This window comes from Mesoplodon densirostris, chromosome 3 (genome assembly GCF_025265405.1).
Source record: "Mesoplodon densirostris isolate mMesDen1 chromosome 3, mMesDen1 primary haplotype, whole genome shotgun sequence".
Classification (NCBI taxonomy): domain Eukaryota; kingdom Metazoa; phylum Chordata; class Mammalia; order Artiodactyla; family Ziphiidae; genus Mesoplodon; species Mesoplodon densirostris.
In genome coordinates this window covers 169,270,178-169,292,526 of record NC_082663.1, presented here as the reverse complement: position 1 = coordinate 169,292,526, position 22,349 = coordinate 169,270,178, and positions in this window count along the sequence as shown.

Here is a 22,349-nt window from a genome sequence, read left to right as displayed (position 1 = left end):
GGCTGCCTACTTCTTGTCATTAGTTGAAAGCTCAAAATTTTCCTTCTGTTCCACATACTGCATGTGTGGGCACATACACACGGTCGTTTTCTTCATAGTACTTAAATGTTTAGATTGAAGGATCTTGTCAATTTTTTTCTTATTTATTGCATGTCTGAACCTATTAGAGCAAAGTTTGTGCAGAGCAGTAACCTTTCTTGTCCTCTCTCAGTATTCCAGTGTATAGATCAGTATGTACTTGGAGTGAGGATTCATTAAGCATTTGTTGAATGAACGTAGCCTTTTACCAAGGCAAAGAACAGAATTGTGTGCCTAGATCCCCAGGAAATGTTTTACAATTGTGTCTTAGTTAATGTTTTCCTAACATTTTGTTGACTTTGGCTGACAGATATTGGCCATTTCTTCATTAGCCAGTAATAAGATGAACAGGAGTTAAATAGGTGTATGTCATTACTATGTAGATCAGCATGAGACTGAAGATTATTATAGATACACTGCCAAGGGGGTAGCAAATTTGTGTTAAATTATGTATAGACACTCTTTTTAACCCTTGGGTGCTGTGTGATCTGCATATTTATTATTAAGTTTCACTTAATGCATTGTTGCCGTTTGCTAAATATATTTAAATCAATTCCTGTGTTTTTATGGCTGAAGATAGATGTTGATACACACATGTATAACAGAGTTTTGGAGGCCAGAACACTTGTTTATGAATCATTGCATATTTAATTGTCAATGATTTGTATTTAGAAAGCATTTATATTTAAATATGTCCTATATTAGACAACTACCAAATGCCTAAGCCCTACTGCATATTTAAAATTTTCCAAGGATGGTTGAAAGTATAAGATGGTAATTATCTTTTTCTGATGTGTTGGTGCTATTAAAATCATATCATGATAACTTATCATTTACATGTAAATCTTGTTAAAATTTCAAAGCCCTGTGCTGAAAATATAAAAATAAGTATATTTAATATAATTGACATAAGATTGCTATTTTCCACAATTTTTCTGACTGTAATAAGAGAGATCCACTTTTGCATGCCTCTTCAAACAGCATTTTGAATTCTACCAACATCACACTCCTTTTATCCCCAGTAGTTGAAGTCCCAAAAGACTATCTCACCACAAAAATAACATCTGAAATATCAACTCTATGCATATAAATTCAGTTGGAAGGAGAAAACACTTCATGACTTTAGAGATGTCAATTTTATTACAAACTGTTTCTTCTACATAGAGCTATGTGAGCATGTGAGAATATATGTGTAAATTAATGTGTAATTCTTTCATTTTCCATTATAACTCAGTGTGCAAAAGAAATATATAAATGCAGGTATACAGTAAAATCAAGAGTTACCACAGACTATATACCTGTTTACATGTGAATTCTTTATACCTTAATTCTAAATTTACCACAGAGAACTAAGGTTAACAAATGATATGTAGGTGCTCATCATCCCAAAGTTCAACTCTTCCTTTTTTTCTTTTGAAATCTTACAAACGAATTAGAAATGTCCTGCCTCTTTCTTTTCTTCCTCCCACTTATTGCATACACATACACAATCTTAAAAACCTGGATTTCTCATTTTTTAATTTTCCTTTGTTTTTAAACTAATGTTAGCATCATTTTCCTGATTATTCACATTTAAAAGCATGTATTCAAATCTACTTTCTCCTCATCTCACACATCCATTTAGTAAACAATGATGAATTAAAATCCAAATATGGCATATATGCAGCCAGCTCATTCCAGTCTCTCTGTTGGTCTCTGAATCAAGACAATTAGCTTGGATCGCTTTTTTTCAGTTTTTTTTTTTTTTCTTCTTTCCCCGCATGCCAACCAATTTATCCTATGTAACTCACCAGGAATAAAATAGAGCACAGCTATAATTATGATGCATGTCACCCCACAAATGCCTCATGATTCTTCATTACAGAAAAAAGAAAGCCATACTCTGTTTTTTAAATCACACTTTTAAATCAAACAATCGATCATGCTTGTTGCAGAAATTCAAACTGAAAAATATGTAGAAATAGGGATAAAAATTCTTCAGTACTATCACTTTCCTATAATACTGCTCCCATCTCAGTTAATATCTGATGGTAAACAATTAGGATGGCATGATTCCACATCTAGTTTTGAATATCGTGTGTGTGTATGTGTGTGTGTGTGTGTGTGTGTGTAAAATAGTTTGTGACTATATTAAAAACAGATACTGGTATGATGAATTCACAATTTACTTTTTTATAATTAAATTGAATTTCAATTTATGTAGCCATTTTTTCATTAGAAAAGTAGATACAGTGTTTTGAACATAGAAACCTCTAAATTTAGTTGAAAAACAATAAATTTGTTTAATTGAATTGTTTATATTTTACCAATATAAGACCAAATAGTAATTTAAAAATAGTTTAATTTATGAAGTCATAAATAATTAAAAATAAGTAAAACACTTTTTCTCTAAGTATCTTATTTACTGATAGAATCAAACATAGAGTTTTACATTAGTTGCTCAATGAATACTTGAATCATTTAATGTATGATACTTTAGGTATCATTTAAATTGATTTAAAGGACTTGAGGACATAGAACAATATTTTATTTTATTTTATTTTTTTTTTTTGCGGTACGCGGGCCTCTCACTGTTGTGGCCTCTCCCGTTGCGGAGCACAGGCTCCGGACGCGCAGGCTCAGCGGCCATGGCTCACGGGCCCAGCCGCTCCGCGGCATATGGGATCCTCCCAGACCGGGGCACGAACCCGTATCCCCTGCATCGGCAGGCGGACTCTCAACCACTGCGCCACCAGGGAGGCCCGAACAATATTTTAAATAAAACATTCTTATATATTTTATCAACAGCATTGGACAAAGTGATCTTTATTGTATACATGGTAAATAAGGAAAAATGACTTTCCTTTTTTTTCTTGTTACCTTTCCTATTCTATACTCTGATGCCTGTTATTAAAATTTAAAGATAAATATTTTTTACAACCTCCCTGCATAGTTCATATGCACAACTAAGATTAAGAATCACTGCCTTTCTATGGTATGCACTGAACACTACTTAATATTTGTGATTTAAAATGTATTTTTCAGGTTGAATTGAAATCTATCCAGAGTTTATAGAGAACTCTTACAACTCAACAAAATTTCACAGATGGATAATAATGTTGAATATCTTTTCATGTGCTTATTGGCCATTTGTATGTCTTTTTTAGAGAAATGTTTATTCGAATTCATGGCCTATTTTTATTTTATTTTATTTTTTAACATCTTTACTGGAGTATAATTGCTTTATGTTGGTGTGTTAGTTTCTGCTTTATAACAAAATGAATCAGCTATACATATACATATATCCCCATATCTCCTCCCTCTTGCGTCTCCCTCCCACCCTCCCTATACCCACCCCTCTAGGTGGTCACAAAGCACCGAGCTGATATCCCTGTGCTACGAGGCTGCTTCCCACTAGCTATCTGTTTTACATTTGGTAGTGTATATATGTCCATGCCACTCTCTCACTTCGTCCCAGTTTACCCTTCCCCCTCCCCGTGTCCTCAAGTCCATTCTCTACGTCTGAGTCTTTATTCTTGTCCTGCCCTTAGGTTCTTCATAACCTTTTTTTTTTTTAGATTCTATATATATATGTGTTAGTATACAGTATTTGTTTTTCTCTTTCTGACGTACTTCACTCTGTATGACAGACTCTAGGTCCATTCACCTCACTACAAATAACTCAATTTCCTTTCTTTTCATGGCTGAGTAATATTCCATTGTATATATATGCCACATCTTCTTTATCCATTCATCTGTCAGTGGACACTTAGATTGCTTCAATGTCCTGGCTATTGTAAATAGTGCTGCAAAGAACATTGTGGTACATGTCTCTTTTTGAATTATGGTTTTCTCAGGGTCTCTGCACAGTAGTGGCATTCCTGGGTCATATGGTAGTTCTATTTTCAGTTCTTTAAGGAACCTCCATACTGTTCTCCATAGTGGCTGTATCAATTTACGTTCCCACCAACAGTGCAAGAGGGTTCCCTTTTCTCCACACCCTCTCCAGCATTTATTGTTTGTAGATTTTTTGTTGATGGCCATTCTGACAGGTGTGAGGTGATACCTCATTGTAGTTCTGATTTGCATTTTTTCTAATGATAAGTGATGTTGAGCATTCTTTCATGTATTTGTTGGCAATCTGTATATCTTCTTTGGAGAAATGTCTATTTAGGTATTCTGCCCATTTTTGGATTGGGTTGTTTGTTTTTTTTTCATATTGAGCTGCATGAGCTGCTTAGAAATTTTGGAGATTAATCCTTTGTCAGTTGCTTCATTTGCAAATACTTTCTCCCATTCTGAGGGTTGTCTTTTTGTCTTGTTTATGGCTTCCTTTGCTGTCCAAAAGCTTTTAAGTTTCATTAGGTCCCATTTGTTAATTTTTGTTTTTATTTCCATTTCTCTAAGAGGTGGGTCAAAAAGGATATTGTTGTGATTTATGTAATAGAGTGTTCTTCCTATGTTTCCCTCTAAGAGTTTTATAGTGTCTGGCCTTACATTTAGGTCTTAAATCCATTTGGAGTTTATTTTTGTGCATCGTGTTAGGAAGTGTTGTAATTTCATTCTTTTATATGTAGCTGTCCAGTTTTCCCAGCACCACTTATTGAAGAGGCTGTCCTTTCTCCACTGTACATTCCTGCCTCCTTTATCAAAAATAAGTTCACCATATGTGTGTGGGTTTATCTCTGGGCTTTCTATCCTGTTCCATTGATCTATCTTTCTGTTTTTGTGCCAGTACCACACTGTCTTGATTACTGTAGCTTTGTAGTATAGTCTGAAGTCAGGGAGCCTGATTCCTCCAGCTCCGTTTTTCGTTCTCAAGATTGCTTTGGCTATCCAGGGTCTTTAGTGTCTCCATACACATTTTAAGATTTTTTTGTTTTAGATCTGTGAAAAATGCCATTAGTAATTTGATAGGGATTGCAATGAATCTGTAGATTTCCTTGGTTAGTATAGTCATTTTGACAATATTGATCCTTCCAGTCCAAGAACATCTTTTCCTCTGTTTGTGTCATTTTCAGTTTCTTTCATCAGCATCTTTCAGTTTTCAGAGTACAGGTATTTTGCTTCCTTAGGTAGTGTATTCCTAGGTATTTTATTCTTTTTGATGCAGTGCTAAATAGGATTGTTTCTTGAATTTCTCATTCTCATCTTTAATTGTTAGTGTATTGAAATGCAATAGATTTCTCTGTATTAATTTTGTATCTTGCAACTTTACCAAATTCATTGAGCTTTAGTTTTTTTCTGGTAACATCTTAAGGATTTTCTGTGTATATTATCCTGTCACCTGCAAGCAGTGACAGTTTTACTTTTTCTTTTCCAATTTTCATTCCTTTTATTTCTTTTTCTTCTCTGATTGCCATGGCTAGGACTTCCAGAACTATGTTGAATCATAGTGGCAAGAGTGAACATCCTTGTCTTGTGCCTGATCTTTGAGGAAATGCTTTCAGCGTTTCACCACTGTGTATGATGTTAGCTGTGAGTTTGTTACATATGGTCTTTATTATGTCGAAGTGTGTTGCCTCTATGCCCACTTTCTGGAGAGTTTTTATCATACATGGGTGTTGAATTTTGTCAAAAACTTTTTTTTCATCTGTTGAGATGATCATATGGTCAAGCGGAATAATGGAATAAATGTTTCCATTTGAAACAAATATAGTCAAACTGAACAAATACCAAAATCTATTTTTTCCTTTTTTAAACTTATAAGAGACACATCTATAACAAAAAAAATAATATAGGAAGTTTGAAGATAAAAGAATGGCAATGGCATTTAATTACAACTTTAAACAAAAGAAAGCTGATATTAATATCAGGAAATGTGGGCTTTAAGGCAATAATCGTTATAGAGATAAAGGGGATTATCTCAATATATCAAAAGGGTAAAGGCTAATTCATGAGGAAGACCTAACAGTTCTTAATTTGTAGGCAGCTATAACACGGCCTCAAAGCATATGAAGTGAATATTGACAGAACTAACAGAGGAAACAGAAAAATCCATAATCCTAGTAGAAGATGGTAACAAATGTTTAAAAGTGTGTTAGTAATAGAAAAAACAGACAACATTTAAATAAGTGTATAGAATATTTGACTAGCAAATCAACAGAATTGTTCTAATAAACTAGTTATTATACTACCCAGAAACAGCCGAATATATGTCATTCCAAGTACACACAAAATAATTACAAAATAACCACATTATATGCTAGACATAAGTCTCAAGAAATTTCAAGGGACTGAAATCAGATATGATTATTATCTGAACATGGTCCTATTACGCTGGAAATAAAAAAACAAAAATAAAATGATAAAATTCTGGTACATTTGGAATTTTTAAATTTTTTACTACATACCTATGGGAAAAAAAGCACAAAATTGGAAATTAGAAAATATTTAAAACTGGATTTTAGTGAAACACTACTTATCAGAAATTGAGGTATATAATTAAGGTTCTGCTTAGGGGAAATTAATAGTCTTATGCATATTTTTTAAGAGGCTGAATATCACTAATCTGTGTAACCATTTTAAGAGGCTAGGATACAAGTAATATAAAGCCAATGAAAAATAAAAGGATAGAAATAATAAAGGTATGAGTAGAAATTAGTAGAATGAATAAAACTATAGTAATTAAGAAGTCTATAAAAGTGTGTATATATGTATATATGTCTGTGTGTGTGTATATATTTAAAGAAAAATGCACAACATGAAAGTTGTGAGTTTAAGGTTTATTCAGCGTCTTACTAAAGACTATAGCCTGGGAGACAGCCACTCAGTAGCTTTGAGTAAACTGCTCTGAAGAGGTAGGGGAGGAGCTAGTATGTATATGAATTTTTTTGGCTAGGAAATAATATATGTAATCAAGCATACATCTTGGTAAAAGATTGCTTATCACAAGGAACAAATATTTGAAGTTAATGATTTTAGTGCTTTTCTATGTATGGGAAGGTGCAAGAATCTGGGGTAATTGAAAGTCTTCCTGAGATATGCATCTGACTCTAGAGGCCTATTTATTCAAAGCACAGATTGCCTCATTTTTTTTTTTCCATCCTGAATTCCTTTCAGGATACACTGTTGATGGGCAAATGCAGTGGGTTGCAACTTAACCCTAGTATAATTGGGTGATGAGTGATGTTCTTTGTTCTTCATATGTTCATATATCACACATATGTATGCAATAGAAAGAAAAAAATGCCCAAGTATTTTTAATAGATATGATAAATCCTTGGTATGAGTAAAGAAAACAAAGCAGAAAAGACAAGAATATCTATTACCAGGAATGAAAACAGAATTACTATACATCCATTTACAGTAAATATTATAAATATAAAATAAAGTTATAAATAAACTTTATGCCAAGAATGAAAATTTGAACAAAATGGAATTTATAGTAATGTACATCAAAATTGTCACAAAAAGAAATGGATAACCTGAATATTGTATACTTATTAAAGAAATCAAATCAATAATTAAAAATGTTCATTATTTTCCAAGTCCAGTTGCCTTCACTAGCAGTTTCTAACAAATATGCATGAAATTTAAAAAATACTGATATTTCACAAACTACTCCAAAGAACGGAAACAAAACAGGGATATTTGTTTCTGCGTTTTTTCAGACTGACAGGACTTGGACATTAAAATGCATCATGGAGTGGTTAAGAAAGGACTATTTTTAGGTAATTTTAGTGATAGTCACAAATTTTAAAATATTAAGCAAAATTGAGAAAGTCATATCTATAAACAGACAAACAAAAACATGCTAATTTGGGGCTTATTTCAGAGATTCACAGTTCATTTAGCATTTGGAAAATCAATAAGTATAATTTGCCACATTACAAAAAAGAGAAGAAAACTCACATTATCTGAATAAAGAAAAAAATGATTAAATTCAGAACCTATTTGCAACAAAAGAAAAAAAAATCAAAGTAAGAAAAGAAAGGAACTTTCTTAATCTTTTAAAAATAACAAAAATACTTAATCACCTCACACTGGTCAGAATGGCCATTATCAAAAAATCAACAAACAATAAATGCTGGAAAGGGTGTGGAGAGAAAAAAACCCTTTTGCACTGTTGGTGGGAATGTAAATTGATACAGCCACTATGGAGAACAGTATGGAGGTTCCTTAAAGAACTAAAAATAGAACTATCATATGACCCAGGTATCTCACTACTGGGCATATACCCAGAGAAAACCATAATTCAAATAGACACATGCACTCCAGTGTTTACTGCAGCATTATTTACAATAGCCGGGACATGGAAGCAACCTAAATGTCCATCAGCAGATGACTGGATAAAGAAGATATGGTACATATATACAATGGAACATTACTCAGCCATAAAAAGGAATGAAATTGGGTCATTTGTAGAGATGTGGATGGACCTAGAGTCATACAGAGTGAAGTATGTCAGAAAGAGAAAAACATCATATATTAAGGCATATATGTGGAATCTAGAAAAATGGTATAGGTGATCTTATTGGCAAAGCAGAAATAGAGACACAGACGTAGAGTACAAACATATGGACGCCAAGGTGGGAAGGGGGCTGTGTAGGATGAATTGGGAGGTGGGGATTGACATATATACACTAATGATACTATGTATAAAATAGATAACTAAGGAGAACCTACTATATAGCACAGGGAACTCTACTCAGTGCTCTGTGGTGACATAAATGGGAAGGAAATCCAAAGAAGAGGGGATATACGTATACATATAGCTGATTCACTTTGCTCTACAGTAGAAACTAACACAACATTGTAAAGCAACTATACTCCAATAAAAAAAAGAACCTACTAAAACTCCACTGAAGACACCATACTTAATATTGGATTGACCAAAAAGTTCGTTCAGGTTTTTCCATAAGATAACACGGAAAAACGTGAACAAGCTTACCCGAACGACCTTTTTGGCCAAAACAACGTTTACTCTCTCAGAAACATTAAAAAACTTTCCCTTCAAGAACAGGCTCAAGAGGTGGGTTCTCAGTATCACCAATGCAGTTCAATTTTGTTCTGGAAGTCTTAGAGCAATCAGGCAAGAAAAAGGCACAAAATTTAAAGGTACTAAAGAGCATATGCCACCTTTCATTTAAGTGGGTGATATGAATGTGTATTAGGAAATTGGAAAATCTGCAAGCATATTATTAAAATTAATAAAATACTTTAGCAAACTTTCTGACTGAAAGATTATATGTTATATACATAGCATGCCCTACTGTAGGGAAAATGAATGAATTACAGCTCCATGCAACATAGAAATGAATCTTAAAAAAACTATAGAGTTCAAAACAAAGATAAATAATGTTTTAAGTATGCATACCCAGCAAGTAAAACTATAAAAGGGGAAGTAAGAAAATAAAATTGAAAGCAGAATAAAAAGATTTCACAGTTGGGAAGACGTAGAATAGGGAAGGCAAGGCACTTCTGGACTGCAGGCATCTTTGCTGTGAAAATTACAGCAATAATGTGTTAAGCTAATCATTTGCATTTTGTAAACTTTCTTTTATTGTGTTATCTTACAAAATAAAGTTTAAAAAATAACTTGAACTTTGGGAAAGTTTGGAAAGGTAGTAATACGTAGGTGGACAGACATGAAAAGTCAGCTCCATTTCACAAAGAGTGCTTGATAAATTAGCAGTATAAAAGGTATTTTACAGAAAGTTGTCTTCTCTTAATTAAAAAAGAAAGTATATATATATATATATATATATATATATATATATATATGTATATGCTCTTCTGCTCTTAGAGCAAATACAAAAGGGATAAGGAATGTTCAAAGATTATTACTTTGATTTGAGATTTTATGTCTCATAGTTAGAATTTTTGTTTTGAACAAACACATTTGCACCTTCTGGAAACAGAGCTTGAGTTTAATTTGTGTCGTCTGGGGAGAAGAAAGAAACTGAAGTATGATTTAAACTTAATTATATATATTTGCATGATTTCATTAGTAAGTTTTAAGAAACTATTGTCTTTCAAAGTGAGTGTTTACCACTAAATTGTGTTTTGGTTTTAAAAATAAATACATTGAAAATAAAATGTACCTAATATTCTAAAAGGGTATTTCTATTAAATTAAAAAAAATGAATTTATAAAACAGTGGTCACAGTGACACTTATTGATACTCCACTTTACAATATGTTTTCATCTCCCAAACCATCGTAAAAATAGATTAGTGTAACATTAATAAAATTACATATTTTTTTGATGGAAAACAGCAGGTACAGTTTTATTTTTGCCTGAGCTTACGAAGTTTGTATACTATGACTACAGTAGCTACACAAGTCATTTGTCTGTATTTAAAGAAGGATCAATATCCAATTCTTAGATGAAAGCATCTTTTTATGAAGATGTGGTAGAGAATGTCAGACCTAGTTAACTTGATCTATTATAAGTTTATCAAAAATATAATGGATGACAGTATAAACTATTTTATGATTACCACTCACAGATGGCTAAAGTTTCATAAAAGGATCATTTATGGCATAGTACAGTCTTTAGTTATTTGAGGAGAAGTGAACAAATCTGTTGGAATTCATTACATTGCCATAACCCACGAAAATAATATAGGGAGTTTTCTAAAATCTAATTTCCCTCACAAAATATTATTTCCTCCCTTTAGAAGTCATTTGGTAATAATTATTTTGAATCATACATGTTAGCTACCATAGGAAAGGCATCAAATAAAAGAGATTTCTATAGTAATTTGCTTATAATGTTCTGAAAATCAAAACAAATTTCATTTATGGCACCTAATATTTCAACATATTTAAGAATCATGTTGATGACTTTTTTTGTCTATTCCTATCACCATCCACAACACCTTCTCTTGAAAATTAGGCTGTCACAACACAGAATGTTCCAGTGGCTGGCACTGGTATAAAATAGCTACATTCCAGATTAAGAAAGGACTATTATATAATTAGAATTGGATATGCAGAGGTCATTTTGGAATTCTAAGTTAGGAGCAAAATATTTAATATACAAAATATATTGTTGGCAATACTATGCAGTGAGGGTTTGCCAGATCACCATGGACACAACTTAATATTTTCCTATGAATCAAGCAGGTCTACTGTTTTATTCACATACAATTCGTACATATTCACCTGGTCTAATACATTTCTAGAACACAAATTTTGATTTCTAAATAATAGTTCTTAGGAGTTGCATGCTTCATTATTTGAATTATATTTAATTGACAAAACAACACTTGCAAATAAAACTAAGAGAAAATATGAATTTTTATTATGGTCATCAAATTAGATGAATGTCTATGAGGGAAAAGCTTACATAATTTAAACATAGAATAAAATTATATTTTTCGAGTTAACTATGTACCTTAGGGATATGATAACAACAAAAATGAATTTACTCTAGGTTGCTGCCTAATTATATGCCTTCTAGGAATTAAAAAATCCAAATTTATGTCTTTATGATATATTAATCTAGGTGATTGTCACTAATTCCCCAAATATTTATTGAGTATATTTTATCGTTCAGGTGATTTTCTAGGCGTTGGAGATAAAATTGTGAAGAAGTCAGAGCAGTAGCTTCTTTTCAGAGTTTATATTTTGATGGAGAGAGAAAAAAAATAAAAAAATAAATAAGATCACTTCAGGTAGTAATGAGCTCTGTGATAAGATAAAATTATGTGCAGTGACAGTGCCTGCAGGTGTACTTATTTAGATATTGTAGTTAATAAAGTCCTCTTTGAGATGTGACAATTACATGAGCTGAATCCTGTACTAGAAATTGGCTATATCAAGGTCTAGAGAATGAACTTTCCAGGCAGAGTGAACAGTGGTGGCAAGACCCCTAAAGTAAGACTAAGCCCAGCAGTTATGAGAACATATTATAAGGCCAGGGTTGTTGAATCCTAAAAAAGCAAGGGGGAGAATGGTAGGATATATACTGAATAAGTAGACAAGGACCAGTTTAGTAAGGGCCTTTTTGTGACATGGTAACAAGTTTGAATTATAGTTTCTATATAATGGAAAGGGAATATGATTATGATCTGAGTGACATTGCAAATGCATTTCAGTTTTGTATGGAGAATGAATTGCAGACACCAGTTACGGGTTATTACTCTGGTTTAAGCCAAATGTGTTTGCAATAGCTACAAATACGGCAATTGTTTAAAATTATCTTTGCCAGGGGCTGTTTATCTGGGGGGGAAATCTCAGGAGACAAATTGATTTGAATTTTGTTTTATTTTTTAGTTTCAAATGGTTTGAATGATATGTTTATGTCCTATACAGTAGGACTTTTCAGTTTGATATAATAAAGTAAAAAATAAAGCAACGATATATATATACATTTTACCAACATTTTTATGAGATATAGTAGTTTATATAGTATAAGCTTCTTATAGGATAAACTAAAGGGTTTTATGTTGGAATTCTTTTAGAAAGAATAACAGGGTCATTAAAGGAAATAAAACCAAAAATATTTCATCGCTTTGTTTTACTCAAATTATTATCTATTGATCCTTCTCTTAGATATGAAAAATTTCTAATTTTTCTAACCCTTACTGAAAGCATCTTCAACTCTGTAATTGATGAAGTTGAGCTCCTCACACTTGTTTGAAGAAACATTGTTGGAAAAAATATTGATCGACATGCTTCAAAGAGAGGGTCCCATGCCCACCTAGGTTGAATCAGTTGAGCCTTTAATGTGGTAACCTACATGATTGTATATTTTTAAAAGAAAGAATGCAAGCAGAACTTCTCATACATATTTGCATATGGGACAGTTTTTGCTTTGAGCAGTGCTACTCAACTCTATCCCACAGAACACCATTTGAGAAGGCCAAATAATTTAAATAACTAATTTAGGCACAACTCTCTTTATGAGCACTGAGCTTCTATTATTCTTGGATTTACACAGGTATTGTGTGGTTCTTATTAGCCTGGATAGGATAAATATATCATTCATGTATATAAATAAGTATATGTATACACACATACACACATATATGTATATGTATATAAATCATTCAGGTGTATATATGGAGATCTATATACATATATTTCTCTACAGGTGGCTTTACATGAATACTATTTATAGTTGCTTAAAGAACATACTTTGTTTTTACGCAGTAGGAAACACAAACTACACATTTTCACTATTCTATAGTAAGCATCCTATCACCATGCTTCTATTAATTCTTCTCAGTCTAAATTGTGAGAACTGGTATGGTAAATAAATAATCAAAATGCCCCTGTATGGACCTTCCCTGCATGTGGTTAGCACATGACTATTTCACAGCTTCCTTGATTATCTGGGTACTGTGTAGCTTTTCCCAGTGGGCTGCTGGGATTGACTAATACTGGTTCAGAAGAGTGTAGGTTCAGTCTTGCTTCACAGTAGGTGGTTGGTTAAGGCCACCTTTCTGTTCTTAGGGAGACCATGATTATTTTTAATAACAATTCTTTACTGTTTAATGTGCTAGTTTCCCTTCTTATTACATGATTTTACTTCTACCATGATTTTATATAATTTTCATATTATTCTGGAAGATAAAATGTAAAAAAAAAAATTACCCAACATGCATAGCTAGCTCCACTTCTCATTCACTATTAAATGCCATCTTTTATATTAATTAGAAATAAATAATACCCCAAATGAATAGCCAATGGGTAATCAACCAATAGATTAGCAATTTTTAATTGCGGGCTATTTGGGATTGGTATTATTCTTGGGGTTAGCTCATTGAAGAAAGAAATGTGTGATATAGTCAAGCAAATATGTTGGCAGATTATGGGAAATCCAAATGTTTGACAATATACTGAACACAATTATCTTGATTTTTTTAAAAGTAGTATTTCTTAGTCATTAAATGTAGCAAAGTAGATAAACAAAAAGGAATATTTGTTCTGCACATTAATGTAGAACTTTCCCATTTCATGAACATTTGTTTTCAAATTTCCAACAATAAAAGAGCTTAATGGGACTATTCTTGCACTTTTATTTTGGCTTTGGCCTTTATTTAGCCTTTAATATTGTTTTTAAAAATTGTAAGTAAGGTATATCATGTTCTGTTTGGCCTACTTTTTTTTTTTATATTCACATTTTGATCTTAGTGCTAAAACACGTTTAAAGCTTTGATCAAGCAGAGGAAAACACATAAGAAGAAAGTAAAATAATCTTAAAAACATAATTTAGCCAGTCTCTTATGAAGAGATGGTCTCTCCATATGCTCTGCCATTATCTCAGTCAGTAGTATTGGATGCCCCTCCTTCTCTGTGCTTTGTCTTGTCTCTTTGTATTAGTATTCAGCGTCTCTCTTTTTCCTGAATACACCATTCAAAATTATGACATATTAATCACAGACATTAGAGATGGGAATGATCTATTACTGTAGGTCATCTAATACCCTCCAGAGGCCAATCCTTCTTGCTGTATTATCCAGTGCTTTTCACGGGTTATTTGAAATGATTCAAGAAATGAAGATTTCCCCTTTTCCTTATTATGCAATCAGTTTCCCTATGGAATTCATTCTGCTTTGATACTCTAACCAGTTGCTAACAAGCAAACCATTTCTTGACACATGTAAAATTGCATAGACTTGTAATACCTCAGGCACATTGTGCTCTTTAACACTGTTATTAATATGTTAACGGGTGGAAACATCATCTGACTGCTTGGAGTGTGAAATGTCTTATACTCATTTCATTTTCAATTCTTTGTAGTTTATGGTTACACTTGATTAAAGGTGGTACTGTGAACACTTCAAGTTGTTTTATTTCAAGATAAAAATGCTGCGAACTACATTAGGAAATATATTAGTTATTGATTCTCTTATGGCCTTAGTACCTGTGTAATGTGAACTCAAATGCAAAAATTTTGAAACAATATGGAAACAGTGGATTAATACGTAACCAAACTGTAATCATAATTAGTAAAACATATGTTTTGGAAGAGCTGTGGAACAGTAAAAGGAAAATGCTAGAAGGCAACTTAAAATACTGATATGTTTCCAAATACAGATTTTGAGAAGATGGATGAAGGATACTATTCTTTTTAGATTGTAGTTTATCTGTATTGCTCTGATATTTGCAAGCCAAGTGTATACTGGAGAAGAATGGTGACATTAGGGATGCTCTTGTAAAAGAAATATCAATGTTTTAGATGTACATGGTTTACATTTTTAAGAATACTTTTTTTCTGATTTTTGTTTGTTTTCTGATTTGTTCCTATAACTTGAAATGGAGTATGGCAATCAACCACCAAACAACAACAGTACCCGGAAATAAATATAGTAATTTTACCATAAGTAATATTAAGAGGAAGATTGTCATTATGCAATAAAACATTCCTTATCTTAAATATAAATGGAAAGTTGATGCAGTATGTAACCATTTAAAGCATGAATCCATGACAGTACTATCAGTTAATCTCATGTCTCCTTTGTTATGGGGTAAAATTATGTTTCATAATGGGTCCAGCTGAATTTAATCTAATTTACTCATCATCAGGCCTGGAGTTGGAGCCTAGCTTAGAGACTGATAGAAAATACAGAAAGAAGCAGAGTAGATCTCACTCCCTAGAAAGTCGAGTCCTCCAGAAGCTGCCTGTTGCTACAGTGAATCTGACCTCATGTCCTTATGTTGTGTTCTCAAATTTTCAGTCTCAAGATTATATCACTCTCTCAAGATTTGTCAAGGGGGAGTTTGTCTGTTTGAGCTTGAGACGTAAGTTTGTTGCCTCAATGCACTGGGGAAAAGGAGTATCTGATTTTGCTGTTTTTTCTACTGGTGGGATTTAACGTCCTCCCACCAAGTCTGTACTTGATTGGGAATCTCTGAAAGAGAGGTATGATTATAGAAAGTGGATGGAGGTGACTAGGGAAGATACTAGAAAGCCAAAGTGAAAACCACTTCAAACACCTGTAAGTGTCAGGAATTATACTAGCTATTAAATGGAATTAAAGAGAATAAGACACCATCTTTTCTCATATGGATTTAATAATCTACTGTCAAAATGTATTATAAAAAACTAACATATGTTTGAAATGTAGTCATAATCTGAAAACACTTAATAATTTCTTTCCTCTGGATAGTCATTATTAATTATTCATTGTTCAGAAAAAATAAGAAAAACAAGACATTTACCTCAGAAATTTTGCCCATGGTGAGAGGTCATGCAATATAATCTCCTCTTTTCTAGTATATGAAGAATAATATTGTGAAACTTATAGGGGTATTTTTCAAAAATATTTGTTTTTATTTTGGCTGCACTGGTTCTTAGTTGTGGCACACGGGATCTTTAGTTGCAGTATGCGGACTCTTAGTTGCGGCATGCATATGGGATATAGTTCCCCGACCAGGACTGAACCCGGGCCCCCTGCATTGGAAGCACCAAGTCCTACCCACTGGACCACTAGGGAAGTCCCATATAGGGCCATTTTAAAGGTTAAATAAGGCAATAAATATATGGCACTTAATAATGAGTGCATGTTACCTCTTATTCCTTAGACCCAAAAATACACTTTAGAGTGTTGTTGCTGCTATCACTACTACTTTCAATAATAACAACAGTAATAATATTATTTTATTATTTTAATTTTCTTGCATGTAGTGCAGTAGTTGTGTGAAGTTGTGCAGTCTGAGTTTCAGATTAAATTTGATAACCACTGATAATGTATTGTAAACATCTATTAAAAGTCTATTTACACATGGTGATATATAGCACATTTGCAATAGACATACACAGACCCCATTCTCTGCTATCAAATTCAATCTAAAATAATATCCATATATAATAAATACTCAGACCTAAGTTTATATTACTTGTTTATTGTCTTCCCCAGTTGCCTCCCCTTGCAGAGTGTATGACAATGAAGGCAGTCACATGTTTTATCTTGTTTACTGTTGTATAGGCAGTCTTTACCAGTGCCTGGCACATAATAAGTACCTAATAAATGGTTGTTGGAAACTATATGGATCCACCAGCAGCACAGGTTCTATTCCCTTAGCTCTTCTGAAGCATCTTTAATTCAAGGTACAAATGTGTACATTTGGCATATTCCTTTTTCTACATCATCAACACACACCCCCACACCCGCCCCCACACACATTACCCAGGTTTTAAAACCAGCATACATAGAAGACAGAGATGTTTCTTAGTTGACCATTATCTTTGCTAACCCTTATGTACTTCATGCTTATATTGCTTATTTTAAAGCATATTCATATTTTAATGAACTAAATATATATAATCACTCTCATTTTATTCTTTACTAGCAATGGCTCTTAGATTCTTTATCTTTCCACTTTGATTGCCATGAACTTAGTCTAAGCCCTCAAACACCTTTATTTTATACATTGGTTTCTGCAGTATCTTCTTTAATCTCTGTTACCATCTCTTTAAGTTATGTTCTACTCTATCCCATATGAATCACTTATGAATCCATATTGTTTTACCAAAGATAGTGTCCTCCATGGAATCCTCTGTTCATTCCCTTTCTTTTCCTAAAATTCATTAACAAAAAGTGGTAGGAAAACATTGCAAGTTGAGAAACAGCATGAGGAAAGAGAGGGTACAAAAGTGAGAATGTTATTGTGAGAGGCACAAAGGAGAAAAACTTGATTACAGTGTTGGGGGACACACCATATTAGGTTGGATTGTTGTTAATCTTACGTACACAAGAATTGTCTTTTGCTTCACTGACACATTTAAAGCAGTAGAAATAACAGCAGTAGCAGCAGCAGCAGCAGCAGTAATAGTGGCAATGACATTTATTAAAAGCTCATTCTTTGCCATATAGTTTCCTAGTGCTTTGTACCCTTTATTTCATTTATTTCTCTTATTAACCCTTTATGAGACCTGTAACACAAATATATAACATGGCTAAATTTTGCCTTATATCTGTAATAATTTACAGAAGAGAAAACTGAGATTTAGAGAAGTTACGTGAAATGACTAAGGTGAAACAGTTACACCAAGCAGAACTTGTGGTTGAAATTGCGTCCGTCTGATACTGAAGCTAGAGTGCTTCACTACACTGCACTCTTTATCCAGTCCCATAAACACATGGAATATTTTTGGTGAATGAAAGATAAAAATAAATAAATAAAAGTCTATTATAAAAAATTAAGTTCTAAAAAGAGAGGAGGCAGATAAATTGAATGACACAAAGGAATAATGTGTCTGCTCTTTAACTTTATGAAATATAAAATCATTTGCAAAAGTTGAATAAAAACCACCAGGATCTTAGAGGTATATTCCTATTTGACAGTAGAGAACTGTGTATGGATGAAGGTGTTGGAACAAGGTCAGGGAGTTGTGATAAGATCTGGCTTGCTCTGGCATATTTTACATTGGTAGAGTTCAAATTGTATACTAATGTGACTGGGAAGTGTATTGGAGAAGGACTATGATTTGAATGAAATTTTGCCCACGTATTTAAGTTACTCATGATAAAGATTTCCTATCCAGAAACCTGAAGCCTCTTTTAGAATCTTCCTTACTCAGACTTCTCTAGCAGAAACCATATGTGTTTTATCTATCTTGTCAAGATAAGTGGAGTAAAGGTTAGGCAGAAAAAATAAAATTAGGTAAAAAGTTCTCTATGATAATATCCATGGTAAATATTTCAATTTTAGCATGAGTAAATGTTAATTCATGCAGAAATGGAAGCTATTTAAGTAGGTGATAATGACAAATTGAAGAGTGTTGTGTAGTTTAGACTGGTGAATGATGTTATTAGAAACCTAATCTTTATACTTGGTAGTAAATACTTTTTTTTTTAAACATCTTTATTGGAGTATAATTGCTTTACAATGGTGTGTTAGTTTCCACTTTATAACAAAGTGAATCAGCTACACATATACATATATCCCCATATACCCTCCCTTTTGATTCTGCCTTCCACCCTCCCTATCCCACCCCTCAGGTTGGTGACAAAACACTGAGCTGATCTCCCTGTGCTACGTGGCTGCTTCCCACTAGCTATCTATTTTACGTTTGATAGTGTATATATGTCAATGCTACTCTCTCACTTCGTCCCAGCTTACCCTTCCCCCTCCCCGTGTCCTCAAGTACATTCTCTACATCTGTCTCTTTATTCCTGTCCTGTCCCTAGGTTCATCAGAACCATCTTTTTTTTTTCTTCTTAGATTCCATATATATGTGTTAGCATACGGTATTTGATTTTGGCAGTAAATACTTTAATAATGATTATAGACCAAGAAATAAAGCTGTCCATATTCATTGCTAATGCTGTTTTTAAACAGCCAGTGACCATTCACACAAGACAGAAGGGAATTGACCTGACATATGAAAAGCAGTACAGTTTAATTAAAAATGGCTTGAATATTTTTTAGAAGAAATAAGTTGAACATGTGAATGGCTTTTAAAGTGGCATTTGAAAGAAAAAATAAACCAGCCCATAATTTGAACTAGCTTATCTAAATCTTAAAGTCTTAGTATATTTCATTCTGTATAATCCGAGGTGATTGCAAAAAAACTAAGTCAAACAACACCTAAAATAACATTTAATTAATATCTCATACTTAAATGTCTTTCTGGGAAATACATTTTTGTTATTTATCGTGATACAGTAAGCATTATTGGTAGTACAAAAGGCTTACGAAAGATGCTGAGTTCTCATAGGCAACCTACAGTATACCTTTTTCTTTTGCCTTTTCTATTTTACTTGCCTTTTCTGGGAATTTTTATGGGAATTGGTAAGTTTATGTATCGCTAGAAGATACTTGTATCTCCTAGTAGTGTATATAAGAAGACTTTATGAGCTAGATTCCTTCCTTGATAATCTTGCAGTTAATATCAGTTTCCATATCATGAATATGTACGTACAGTTGTAAATTGTCTTGAATTTATATGAAAAGTAAAAATTGGCTTTTATCAAGTTCTTACTTTATGCTTGGAAATACACTAAGCAATTTGCATGATTTCATTCCATTCATTCATTTGAATATCTATTTAATAGAGAAACTGAGGCTTGAAGAGTTGAAATTGTACAAAAATCACACAGCTAATACAAGATAATACAAGATAGTCTCAAGATTTGAGTTCAAAATATATGACTCCTGTGTAAACCTCCTAACCACAGTACTAGATTCATACGCATCTGTCTTTATCTTTCAGTTCTCTAAAGCTGTAAGGTTCTCGTGTGCAACACACATATGTGTTCTTCCTGAGCTTTTTTTTATCATAGATTTTTTTTACTGTGTATACTAATAAATAATTTTTGCACTGTTTAGTATTGTCATATCAGACATATAAAATATACATAGAGGAAATGTAAATCTTAGAGCCGAGGCAGAATTTGTGCTGGCTAGTGACTCAAAAAATACTTTTCAAGGCCAGTTAGACTGATGGTATCATTATAGTTTTTCATTTTAAAAAGATCTGTGCATTCTGCTTTGAAGCAACTCCAGTGAATCTATACATCTGAAAAATTTCTGTTTTCCTTTTAACATTTATTCCCATGGCAATAATATGCATGTAAAGCATATCCTTAAATGTTTCTTTATAACTTAGAAATATCCAAATAGTTTAAGAAACTTCTCCACCTCAGATTATACTGGGCTCTCTTGCAAAGTAAATTGTAATTACCTCTAGAGAGATGTGAGTTGAAAAATATTAATTCCTGTATCATTTCTCTACATCAGCCTAAATGTTTTTCAGCTAGGTTTCATTATTAAGTTAAATATTTGGAACATGTTAGAAATGTGTAGAGAATAAGCACACAGATGGTTTTATTAAATGGTCAATATATGATTATAAGGATCTTGAAACCCATAGCAATAACAATAATAGTAACTATGACATCTAGTTCTTACTGATATTGCTATCCAGTATGCTAAGCTTCTTGCATATTGTTATTTCATTCATTAAATAATTGCTTGTTGACTGCCTGCCATTTTCTAGATGTGGTTGTAGGTGCTTACAATATGGCAATGAAAAAGACAGTGAAGTTCTTGCCTTTATGTAATGAATACTCTGCTGGGCCTCAATACCTACTGGGAAGTAGATACTATTTTATCCCACGTTTTAGCTGAGAGCTGTATGGTTTCCTCAGAAAATAAGCCACTTGCCCAAATCATTTTGCAAAGCCAGAATTCACCTCATGTTTATTTGACTTCTAATTCCAAGTGCTAAAGTATCGTGCTATTTGGTATACTATACCAAAAATAAGTAGGCTGAGTAGGTTGAGCCACGACATCAATATTATACTTCACATGTTATCTAAAATGTTATCCAAATATTTTGTGTTAACACTTTGTCTTTGGGATTATGCTTTACATTTGTCATCTCTGCTTACTCAGTTCTTTTTTGGGCCTCATGTACTTTTGCCTATGGATGATATGGGTACTCTCTATATTGAATAACATTCAATATTCTTATCTTTGAATGATAAGAATATTGAGCAGTAGGAGAATCATAAACTACACAAGGAGGCTTGATTACAGGTGGAGCCATTCAGAAGAATTGCTTTAATAGTACAAATTTTTGCTTTGTAAACAAAATAAATCAAAGTTGTCCCAATAAGTGAATGCATTATTTGCTGAGTATTACTCAGAGGGTTATTTAAATTAAGTAAATATGCAATAGTCTAGAATTCTGTCTCATATAATGATAAATGTCAAGTGATGTCACTTTTTAGAAGAGCATAGAGAGACATTCCATTCAAATAGTTGAACAGTATGAAAGGAGTATATCTATCTATCTATCTAGTCTGTATTTCTATTAAAGAATTTGCTCTTTCAACCTCATAAGGCAAGAAGTGAGTCAATTTTAGAAGTAAACAAAAGGCTTCATTTCTGTGTTCTTCATGCTCTGCCAATCACAACCCCAAGAATGTGGCTAATATCTAAAGCAGAGTATTTTTTGGATGTGTTGCTTTTTGTTGCATGGGCTTCAGTTAGTAATCATCAGCATTCTTCAATATAGAGTTCATTAGTAGATTATATTGGTAAGGGAGAGGGTCCCTAGGGTTTACTATAGCAATTTGAAAACCTCAGTGTGTAAACAATCACCTGGAGAGCATGTTATAAGGGGAATTCTTGGTTGTATGCTATTAATAGGCATAGGATAGGCTTTCCATGGAATCTTCATTTTCAGTAGGAACTTAAGGTAGTTCTAAGAGAGCTTGTTCCTGGTCTCTCACTGGGTTACTATTGGCTTTACTGAGTAAACAAAAAGGACAGAACATTGCATGCAAAAAATAAAAATAAATAGTTGAAAAGAAACAGTGTAATATACTTTTCCTTCTTAAAATTTGTTCCTATGATTTGTGACAGTTACTTGCCTTTAATCTG